The 12,539-nt window shown below is 34.1% G+C and overlaps 1 long non-coding RNA gene across 2 annotated transcripts; it reads left to right on the top strand.

The window, feature by feature from the left end:
- Positions 1 to 9,018: 9,018 nt before the first annotated feature.
- Positions 9,019 to 9,802, top strand: LOC139904550 (uncharacterized). Of its 2 annotated transcripts, XR_011778862.1 has the most exons (4): positions 9,019 to 9,098; positions 9,216 to 9,301; positions 9,443 to 9,567; positions 9,749 to 9,802. It is a non-coding gene; the product is annotated as an uncharacterized lncRNA (long non-coding RNA). The 2 variants fall into 2 exon arrangements; XR_011778861.1 differs by lacking the exon at positions 9,749 to 9,802 and having other exon boundaries at positions 9,443 to 9,698.
- The last annotated feature ends 2,737 nt before the right edge of the window (positions 9,803 to 12,539 follow it).

Below are 12,539 nucleotides of genomic sequence, written 5' to 3'. Positions count from 1 at the left end.
CTCGTTTCGGATCGAGATCCTCGTTTCACTTCTAGATTTCGGAGTGCCTTACAAAAAGTCTCGGGACCACGTTTAGACATAAGTACCGCGTGTCATCCACGAACCGATGAACAAGGCAAATGTAAGATTCGAACCTTGGAAACCATAATACGAATTTGTGTTATCGACTTCAAATCTACTTGGGAAAAGTCTTTGCCTTTAACCGAATTCTCTTACAACGATAATTATCACACGAGTATTAACGCCACACCTTTCGAAAACTCATATAGCCGCAATTGTCGTTTTCTTAATCGTTGAACCGAAGTAGGTGGCAAGCAAACCACCGGACCCGAACCCATTCATGAAACAACCTAAAAATTGTTCAAATCCAAGAAAGACTCAAGACGACCGTAGTTGCCAAAGGAGCTATACCGATGTTAGACGTAAACCTCTCGAATTCCTAGTGGGTAACCGCGTAACGTTTAAAAGTCGCGCCTTGAAAAAGTGTAATCCGTTTCGGGAAACACAAAAACTAAATCCGTGATATTTTGATCCTTTTAAAATCTTGGGGCGTTTTGGACCCGTTGCTAGCCGTTTAGATTTTTCGACTCATTTGAGTCTCCGTTCATCCTACATTCTATGTATCAAACTTAAAGACGTGTCTTGCGAAACAAGAACTTGTTATTCTTTTCGATGAGCTTGCTATCGATGATAAACTTCACCTTCTAGAAGGACCGGTTGAAATTATGGATCGTGAAATCAAACTTTAAACCAACGTAAAATCCCGACTGTCAAGTTCGTTGAAATGCCCAAGGGAGTACCTTCAGTTATTCGTAGAATTGAAAACACAAGATCTCGAGGAAGAAACTACGACTACTACTTCCAACTAAATTTCGGGACGAAATTTCTTTTAAGGTGTGGGTAATGTAACATCCCGCGTTTTTCCGTTAAATTTATTTTAACGCCCGTTTTTTTTAGATAATATCGTTCGTTATCTAAATTCGTATCCTTCGTTAACTAACGTTCGTAATATTCCCGTTATTTAATTACAACATCACTCGTTTACTTGAGCGTTTTTAAAAAAATATTCGTTTGGTTAATTCCCGCACCCACTTTAAAACTTGAGGGACCGAAGTTGCCAAGTGGGCAAAGTGGAGACTAATGGTCAACTAGTCATCACCACCCACCTCCCACCTCATTTCTCTTTTCTTTCTTCTTACTTTCATTTTTCTTCCGTTTCTTCATAATCATTCAATCATCATCTATTTCGGATCTAACAAGCAAACATCAAAACAAATTACATATTTGGAATCCTCTCTTCATCCTCTACATTTTGGTACCAATTTCATCATATTTGGGTAACATTTATAAAACACTAGATTTCTCTAAATTCGTTTTATATACTTGAAATGGTGTTAATTAGTGTCTATGGCTCGTGTCTAGCATGAATATATGATTTAATTGCTCGATCTTGTTGTTTTGCATAAACTAGCATGAACTTGAAATGGGTTTCTTTAATCTTAATTTTGGATTATTAAATGTTGTTTAAATGCTAAAGTTTATGTATTAAATGTGTTACTAGCATCATTAGCTTCAATTTGATGTGTAGGTTGATTTGGAAAACATCACTAACATGATTATTGATTTTGTGATTCTTGGTTAGGGTTTGATAACTTTTAAAATGAACTTTTGATGCTTTGAATGCCATGAAATGTTATTAGTAAGTGTTTAATTGTATTGTATGTTTAATTACCTTCGAAACGGCCTATCGTATGTGTAGATTGGATTCCCGAGTCAAGAAATGCATATTATGAACTTGAAACTTTCATTTTGAACGTTTAACGATCATTCGACGAAGTTTTTGTTTTTGTAAATGATGTTTTTGTTTGATGAAATGTATTTAGTTGTATTCCTAGTCAAAATACCTTTCCAACGATATAAGATACGTGTTTTGAATGTTTATGGTTCATAAGTTGTGGTTGTTTGAAGTTGAAATCGTCTAAGTGTTAAACTGCCCAGAAATGGCTGATACAGATGCAGATGCGGCGCATCTGAGGCAGACTGCCTAAAAATGTCAATTTTCGCTTAATTCTAAGTATGCTACGCACCCCCGATCAACATGAAACTTGGCCAACATGCTTATACATGACTTCTAAGCTCAGAAAAATAGTTCGGGACCCGACCCGACCCCGTTGACTTTTTTCGTTGACTTTGACCAAGTTTGACTTTTAGTCAAACTTAACCAAACACTTATGCAATCGTTCTAATCTTATTTTATACTTGATTCTTGCATGAAACTTGACAACGTGATTCACATGCTATATAATCGAGTCGTAACGAGCCATAGGGCTAATTGAACACATTTCGTCCGACCTTGTGTCGTAACCGGTTAATTGATACAACTTACTTGTTTAGGTCAAGGCTAAACAACTTTCATGCACACGTTTACTTTGTGAAGTACATTTATACTCGTGCACTCGAGGTGAGATCATAGTCCCGTCTTTCAACAACTTTTATACTTTTAAATCATGGGATGAGAAACATATACGGTTTTATACTACATACTTTATACTTTGAACACAAGTACGAAAACAAACATTCCACAGCGAGTTAGAACAAAAAGACTCAATTCGATTATCATTAGTTACACTTGCAGGGTGTAAGCGAGAACTTATATTATGTGATCACATGGGTTTGACGAGCCTCATTCGGACGGTTCGCTACCGTTAGCGGATGAAATATATTTTCGGGTTTAGTGTATGTTCTAACACTACGCAACAGGGTGCAAAACAGTTAAGTCTTGATAATTGGGTGCTCGCGAACATACTTTTGGAATGCAAACGATTTAGATAATCAACGTTATGGAAATACAAAATCTTGTGGTTCAAAAACAACGTTTACAAACACCTATGATTTCACCAACGTTTTTCGTTGACAGTTTTCTATATGTTTCTCAGGTTCATGAATGGCTATTTGATACATGCTTCCGCGTACACTCATACTTGCTTGGGGTCAAGCATACATGCATACACTCTGATTACTTGCTTGGAGTCAAGCATACATACATATATACATACATACATACATACATACATACATACGCTAGTGATAGCACCTTTGGATTCAAACATACTGTTTACATACCTACGCTATTTATAGCAACTGTGATTTTCAACTTATTATGTCGCAAGTTATTTTATTTATACTTTACTACTTTTGTAAACTTAAACTTGTTATCGAACCGTTTGGTAAACTAAACTTTGCAAGTCATGCACGTTTCAAATGAATGCGACATAATTTTGGTCAAACGAGTCTCATATAGGGACTACGACCACGTAACGGGACCTAAGTTAGCGGCGCCGTCAATGACGATTTTATCGGGTCGCTACAATTAAGTCTTACCAAATGGTCTATAACATGAAGCACAACATAACATTTCCGTTATGCCCCTTTTATTATATCTATTAAGTCTTACCGAATGGTCTATAACATGAAGCATCTTAAAATGCTGACTGTAGACCAATGACGTAGCATTCCAAACACAGCCTGGTACTTCCGTCAAACTAATTGGGTCTCATGTATGACACATAAAGAGAAATAAAAAAGGGAAAAACGGGCAAGAAGTGGTTTACATGTTGACAATTACCAACATCCCTCATGTAGCTATTGTAAGTATGACCACCTAACCAACCAAGGCCTTTGAGTTGAAGTGCAATCGTCGAGGAGTCTGGCTTTTTCGATCTGTAAAAGGTCAACAACAATCAAATATCTTATATCTAAAACCATCCCAAGATCCTCATCTTTGATATCTGTATGAACCCTAAAACAAAATTTGTAGAGAAAAAATGGAGATATACTTAGCTTGTGATTCTGAAATAGAAGATGATGAGGTAACGGTCGATTTTTCAGTTGAAATCAATATTTGTTTGTTGATTGAATTGACGTTTTTAGGGTTACAACTTTCTTGATCGTCGATAAGGTCTCTAACTTTCTTGATTATTTTCAGCCGAGATACATCATTTGTAATTGCAACTGCAAGTTTTCAATTATTAATAAATATAATAAATAAAAACACTTGTACAACCATATTCAATATGAAACACTCTATATGTACAGGTAATAAGTAAGCTATTGTAGATGAAAGCCTTGATATCAAACATTGCACACCTAATCATGTAACACAGTTAACCCAAAAAAATGAATTTTTCCATTAATATACCCGGTTAAAATATTTATCAAATATCAAAAGTAATAATTATATAATTCGGAAAGCCTCAGAATTATACCTTAGTGATATTTGAAACACAAAAAAGACATACATAAAACAATGAAATCAAACATCAAAATTGTTAAATGATCAAAGTGTACAAATTCTAACATCTGAATTAGAAAAAATTGTATTGTTTTATTACATAAATAACAAATGCATGTTAATGATGTTACCTATTTTGATCAACCAAGGCCAACTCCAGTGAAGCAGGGGCAGATGGGTAACTACAAAAAAAACTTTTTTCAATGAAACTGAACTTTCACTTTGACCTTGAAGTCATCTCGACCTTTCGTGATTTCGTTGAGCGGGTGAAAACTTCATTTGCAGCCATTGTGTAGAGCTAGTGATTGTTCTTGGTTAAGAGTATGAATAAAACTGAGGAATGAGTGGCCTATATATAATGAACAGAGTTGAAGAAATTCACGAAATTCCCTGGGTTAATTGATTTGTAATTATCTTTAATACGTGTTTTAATTATGTTAATTAATTTGATTGCCAAAATTTTAGAAAGTGTGTTAGAGTTTATTTTTAGATAATATATTGATTCGTTAACTTTAAAAATATATTAATGAGTCTTAATTAACATAATCAATTCCATAATTAAAAGGATTATATTTTAGGGACCAAATATTGAATAGTAAATTTCTGGAAACTACATACATCGCATTTCCTGTTATATAGTTTTCCATTAATACCTAAAACATTAACATTGTTGTAGGTTATAATCTATTCATTAACATTGACAGAAAACATAAGCTAAAGTAAATAATTTAGATGACCCGGACTGACCCGTCTATTTTGACACCTATGGTGAATTTACATGAAGGTTCACCCGCTTGAACTTTAGACTACCTGCATTTTGCTATTACCATTAATTTACCAACAAAAGATTCATAGACTAGTTCAATTTCAAAAATATATGCTTCTGGATGAGTTGATGAAACAGACATACAAACATATAATTCAAATTGATTTAGCAAATTTGAGATGACAGAAAATAATTATAGCAGATATATCATTCAATCAATAATCACTAACAATGGAACATAGGGCAAAATTAAAGAAATCGAATTACCTCAGCAGCAACAGCAACAGATATCGGAATCAACTGAAACCGAATTAACAGGAGGACAAACAATAGGAGAAACAACCAGCATGTACTTTGAATGAAAACGAATTAAACCACCTTAATCGATAACAAATTCAGAACTAAAACATAAGATCTCGAATTAAAATTTACTGTTAATTGTTGATATTTGAAAAACTGATTGATCGAAGCACCAAATCAGAGATGATATTGGAAAAATCGATTGATCGGAGCCCTAAATCAAAAATACTCACACACGAACCACTCAATCAAAGATGATATAAAGAAAAAATATCGATATGAGGATTAAATAAAAGGTACTAACTCGCGATTAATGTATGTTCTGGAAGAGAGTAACCATTTTGTTTCAGGAATCGATTAGGGTTCATGAAAATGGGGTGTATGGTGTAAGTAAAACTGAATAGCGTGACCCCTATTTGAGTTGTTTTACTCTCGTAATTCTATTATATCAAGGGTATTATGGGAAGTCTTGTGAGAATGCAAATAGTTACAGTATAAGGTTATAGTTTTATCAAATGGTTATTAAGCAAGGGCAATGGAGGTCATTTTTTTTTTATCTAATGGTCCAGATTCAAAATTGCTAAAAAGTGTATCTCAATTTGACTTTTCTTTTAATGTATAGTATAAATATAAATATAAATAATCAAGTTTTCAATATAACACGAATTATATGCTTACATTTTTTTAATAATTCTTTTTTTCAATTTAATTGTCCCAACACAAAAAAATACACAGCTTAAGGAAATGCATAAAACTATTGTACTTTCTGTTTACCCTATAGTTTTATCTTCATTTAATATTATCCATATGCAATAAGAGCATAATAGAACTTAATTTTCTTATTTTTTTCTATTTATGTAGGTAGACAATTAATTTTGAACATCCCAAAATAGAATACTGGACTATAGATTTAGAACGGAGGTAGTAAAAGATTTTACCCAATAAATATTATTTATTATTAATAAAGATAATAAATGATACAAATAAAAACAATTATATTTTGCGGCCTCAGAAACAACCATTAAACAAGCTAAACCCTAAAATAAACTAGGATAGCAAAACCAAGAACCTAACCACTCATCTAGACAAAGACCACTATAACCAACCTGATTTAATACCAAACGGAATCATTTTCTTACGTGTACTTCTTTAGAGACAAGCTAAACCTGAATTAATACCAACCAACCATTAAACAAGCTAAACCCTAAAATAAACTGGGATAGCAAAACCAAGAACTTAACCACTCATCTAGACAAAGACCATTATAACCAACCTGATTTAATACCAAACGGAATCGTTTTCTTACGTGCACTTCTTTAGAGATGTCAATGGATCTAAGAAATCTTAGATCCGTGGGTACCTACACCTTTGAAGGGCCGATAAAATCAAAATCTTTACCCGCGGGTGGGCGATGGATGTAATCTTGCACCGAATGACGAGTCACGGGTGGGTGATGGATATAATAGATCCGCTGTGGGTGAGTGATGGATGTAATTATAAAATTTAAATTCATAAGATTCTAAAGGTCTATTTGAGTGTCATATTGAGATAAAACCCAGCAACGTTAACATTTTCCTTTAATAATTTAAAAGTACTCATCAGCAGTCCATCATATTCGTCGATGAATCATGAACTACGATTGTGATATCGTTAATGTTAGCTTCCGTTTGTCAATAAACAAATCATCATCTATAGTGGTACGTATCATACCTACTTTCATTCACTCTCGACTACACAAAAGGAGTATGGAGCTTTTACATGGCGATGACGAAGAAATTTGAAAAGGGGTATTTCATTTTCATTTCGTAATCACATAAGTGTATTTCATCTTCATTCTGTGATCACATGAGTGTATTTGATACGTTCAATATGACAGTTTGATAGTAAGTTTTTAATGACATTTAACAAGAAACACAATTTTTATTTTATGTATGTAGGGTTAGTTTTAAATAAGAACCACATATAACTTTGAGGAACTTTTAACTTATATGTTTTTTATAAATGTAAGTAACAAGTTATATATGAATGTTATTTAATATTCATAGTATTGATAAACACAAGTTAAAAACATTAGACATGTACTTGTCCACTAACAAAAGGCGCAATTGTCGACTCATGTGCAGTTGCAAGCAGCACCTGCCCACGTCTGTTTACAATATTGAAGCCACCAACTAATTAAGTGCTTTAGATGGTAAAAAATATAAGATTTGGGCTAAATCATATTCCTAAAACTGTAGTAGATGTTTCAAGATCATACACCACTAACGGAAGGAGTCACAACAAGAGCACTCATTTACCGAATCGGAACCCAACCCCGTAGAAAACACAGCATTGTATAATGGATACAACTTCATGCATCATAAAACTTCTTATAATGATGGCAAACTCAAATCTTATGTGTGTAATATATATATATATATATATACACACACAACACCACCACCCAATCCCATATATGCGGGGTATGGGGAGGTGAGATGTTGACAATCCTTCATTTACCCTATAAGACCATTTGTAACGGGTGCAAATAACCCCGTTACTTGCCTACATGGACCGAAAGAAACGCCAAAACAGGCGGTAACGGTGCGGCTCTTGGTGGCGTGTCTTTGGCGTCCGGGAGAAAGCAACGCAGCAAGAAACGGCCGTTTGGCCACTTGGAGGCGAAGGATTGGTCGAGCTTTTTGCCGTTTGACACCATTGAGCCTTTTGAATTTTTAAATAAAAGAAAAAATTATTTATATTTTCCTATATATATATATAGAGAAGAAATTGAAGATAACTGGTGTTAATAAATTGAGATTATGTTAGTGATAAACCTCAGATCTGGTGTTAACTTCGGCGGAGTAAAGTTGAGGATGATGATTTCTGAAGTGAAGATTGGATCGATTTCAACATAGCTGTCCTCATTGTTGTTGTTGAGAGGGAAAGTAGAAAGAGATAAAAAAAATTATTAATAAAGAAATGAGGTAGTGATGGTGAGATGAATAGATGGTATAGATGGTATAAATAAATCTATAATCTATAATCTATAATCTACTTAGTATCTATCTATCTTCTATCTATCTTCTATATATATATATAACATTATATAAATCATGAAGATTTATCTGACATGTCAATCCTTAAGTACCCCTTAATCACTTCTTGCTGACGTGTAAATCCCAAATTTAATCACAATTAAGCCTAATTAATCTACATAATATCCACCTGGCATCGTAAATCGACAAAAGCAAAACGCGCTGCTGCAGGCTCCTTTGTTAGGGTTTCTTCCCAAAAACATATACGCACCTCAAGCAATTCAACCAAAATCTTACTCACATACACCTTCATCTTCCAAAATCCGATTCCTTTGTTAGGGTTCCTTTGTTATGATAATTCAATTTCTTTTTCATATTGGGGGTGAATCAATTGGTATCTTCCACTTATGGTGATTCAATTTCTTTTTTCAATATGGAGGTGAATCAATTGGTGTCTTTATAATCTATAATTTAAATTAGTGATTCATAAGAGATCTTCCTTTAATTGCTCCATTTTTCCTCCAGAAATTTTCATTCTTGCATCTTCTCCAGTTAACGATGAGTTTTGCAGGCAAAGAACGACTTCTACACACCTCCGTTATTTTGCCTTTCGATGTCGATAAATTAGTTGCCTGATTCATGAAACTATATATTTTTTCTCGATTTTTCATGTGTATACCTGGTGGCAGTGATGGTTCTGGCAAAGAAGGTGATGATGGAAAATGTAAGTTTTCCTTTCTTCAACAAAACATCATTTTGATTCAATTAATCTGCTAACTTGGATTTTTCATAAGTCAGAGTTTTAAATATACTTTGATGATTAAATATATGAAATTAACAGTGTAGAGCTGTAGATATAACATAAATTATGACTATGAATTAGAAGATAAAGAAGTTGGTTTGGATACATCATCATTCATCCATAAGGTTAGTACATGGTTAAAATATATGTAGTGAGCAGGTGATTATAAGTGTGGAAAATCTCTTATAGTATAGTATTTTAATATATATCATATAGGCTACGTGAGCATTGTGGGGGCTGTCTAATTTGATGCCAATTTTATGCAGATATACCCAATGTCATGTGTTTGCTGCTTTGGGTAAGTGGTGTGGACAGTGGAAAAAATGATTTCTTGATCTATGTTACCCGGAGGTGGGAAAATGGGCTGGCTTTACTACATGTGTCTAAATAGGTAATAATATTGGTAGCTATTTATTTTTAACGTGTTTTAGTTGTTTGTATCCTATTTGTACTATGATTTATTGAATTGTGTAGTTGTAGCTGCTAATCCTGTAGCAACACAGACAGTGTGTGCTTTGCAGCCTGCTGCAATTCACTGTGTACACAAAATATTAAGATATGACATGTTACAGGATCGTTTATATTACAACATATTAACCCACAAAATAGTATAGCAACGACAGGAGTGGTGAGTTCACAAAATATTAAGGTTGCGCTTAACAATGAGAGTGACATGTTAACTTCTGAAGGTGAGATTGAGATATGTTTACATGATTATAATTTGCTTTTTGTGGCTCATTTATATTACAACATTAGCGTTTTTTTAGTTCCGAATATTGATTTAGTGTTAATATCAGTTGCTTCTGACACGCAAAATGCTTCACATGTCGCTGCCAGAGGTAGATAACGCATGCAGACTGTACCTCAAACCATGAATGTTCATATCGTAAAGGTCAAACAAAATGATCCTCTTACGTCAGCCTAAACTTGACTCAGCCCTTCTTCTATTTCATCTTATTTCAAGGTATGTATTCAATTTCCACTTATTTAGATATATACATGATTGGTTCTTATTTAATGTGGAGGAATATATGATTGTTTTTTATGAGATTTATATGAAAGAAATAATTTATCATACATTTGGTCAAATATAAAAAAATTTACATCGATTTCTTTATATGTTAACAAATGTTATGACTTATGACCTTTCATGCTTGAAAGATTTGCTTGCCCTAAATAAGTTGGAATATACACGTTGGTGTAGTTATTTTTGTTATCAGCAATTTAGTACGCTATGGGTTTTGATTGAATTATTCTGGAAAATTTATCATCCTTCGGTGAATGGCGTGGAGTCAATGGGTATACGCTCCTTAGTGTGAAGTTATTCAGGAACGCTTATTTTTATCATCTATTCATTGTTACATATCAAGGAACGGGTTTTGATTTTGTCTTATAAATTATAGCGTTCCGGTTTGATGTCACACTTAATAAAATGTTGTCGGGTTTTGATTTTGTCTTAAAAATTATAGCGTTCCCAAATGGATTTTCTGATGTAAATTTGAATTTCGAATGCAGCTCTCTTGAGGGCTTGGTCTGTTTTATGCCTCCACTGCAAATCCGTTATCCGTTTATGCTTCCAAAATATAAAGTTATTTATAGATATTTTATCATAAAAATGTGACTTTAGTGTATAACAGCTCAAAGGATATTTTGTTGCATGTAACAGGACCGGGTCTTTCTCCTGATTTAAGCTTGGTTGATAAAGGTAATATACAGTTCTTTTTCTTATATGTAGGATGTATATCATATTGTGTTTGTACATGATAAAACATATACATATTACATGTAAAGGTGGAAAGATGGTCGGGATGGCTGGTAATGGATCAAAGCGGCTTATGATTGAAGCAAGTCAATTGTAGTACTAGGGGTGATCACAAAACCGTCAAACCGCGAAAACCGGCCGGACCGGACCGATTTTTTGGTTCGGTCCAGTTTTGAATATTAGTGGTCCGGTCGCCGGTTTTAAGATCTTCAAACCGCCAAACTCGGTCCGGTTTACAGTTTCATTAGGCCACCGGCCGGTTAAACCGGACCGGACCGGACTAACCATCATTGTTCTAGACATTGGCCCACATTGTTTATATAATCTTATGATGGTCATTAAATAGAAAAATCATCAAAGAGATGATACTGTAGAACATGAATGTGACAAGAAACAAACCTTGCCACTTGAAAGCTCAACACATTGAGCTATAAACATACTGAAAGGGACAAGAATGCATACAACATCCAAGAACAAAATCAAAGTATCCCTAAACTGAATAAGGCTATCACTATATTTTACAAATAGTAAATAAACTTAAAAGTCAGCCACGAATAGAACCGATAATTTACATTCTCCAGCTATCAAAACCGCAACAGGTCATAAGATTAACCATTCTGTATTCACTAAAACTCGATCAATGCGTGAGCTCTACCCATCACCTCCTTCCCGTCTAAATTTAGCGTTTTGTAAAGCTTGAACTTATAAGTTTGCGTTGAACTTACATAAGCTACCCATTTTACCACTTCTTAATGGAAAGTAACAAATTACTTATTCAATGCTCTATTAAAAAAGTGAAGTTCAAAACCGTCAAACCGGTCAAACCGGACCGGACCAAACTGGACCAAACCAACCAGTTAGACGACTTTCTTGGTCTGCTCTGGTTTTACATTTGTTGAAACCGTGGTTGCCGGTTTGGTTTGAGATTTAGTCCAAACCGGACCAAACCGGACCGTGAACACCCCTATGTAGTACGAGTGAAAGATTATTGTTGCTGGTTGTTCATTATGATATTGCAGTCGAATTTTTGTAATCTTACCAATATTAAACACCACCTACTTGATGTCTCAAACATGCTGGAGGTAATCTTACATTCAATATGATACATGTTACTCTCTTAGATGTGGGATATGGCAAGTCAAGCGAGTCGGGTGTAATGGGTCAAAATGAAAAACTTTGGTATAAGTCTTTGCATACAGTCTCGGTTTAGATTGACCCTACCTCTTTTTGCCCAAATTTAAGAATTCCTAACAAAAAGTAAGTATATATTATTACAATAAAACTACTAATATATCAATAGATTTTTACGTAGTTTAAATTGAAGAGCACGTTGATAGCATGCAATAGCTTCTGTAACCATTCCAAAATCCTAGAAGGTGCCTTAACCTAATTTGTCTGTGTTCCTAAGGTAATTACTTTTTTGTGTTATAATAGGAGTTTATATATTATTATTTAATTTTAATGTTTAAGTAGGAGTTTATATACTGTTATTGAATTTTAAGGTTGCAGAGTGTAGCTGCATTTCTCGGAAATGGTAGTCTCTCTTTTTACAGAGGTAATGTTAATCTACAAATGAGTAGTACTAAAGTATTTGATTTGAA

Source organism: Rutidosis leptorrhynchoides, chromosome 4, assembly GCF_046630445.1.
Source record: "Rutidosis leptorrhynchoides isolate AG116_Rl617_1_P2 chromosome 4, CSIRO_AGI_Rlap_v1, whole genome shotgun sequence".
Taxonomy (NCBI): Eukaryota; Viridiplantae; Streptophyta; class Magnoliopsida; order Asterales; family Asteraceae; genus Rutidosis; species Rutidosis leptorrhynchoides.
Note: the sequence above shows the minus strand (reverse complement) of the source record. Positions and strands in the feature narration are given on the sequence as shown.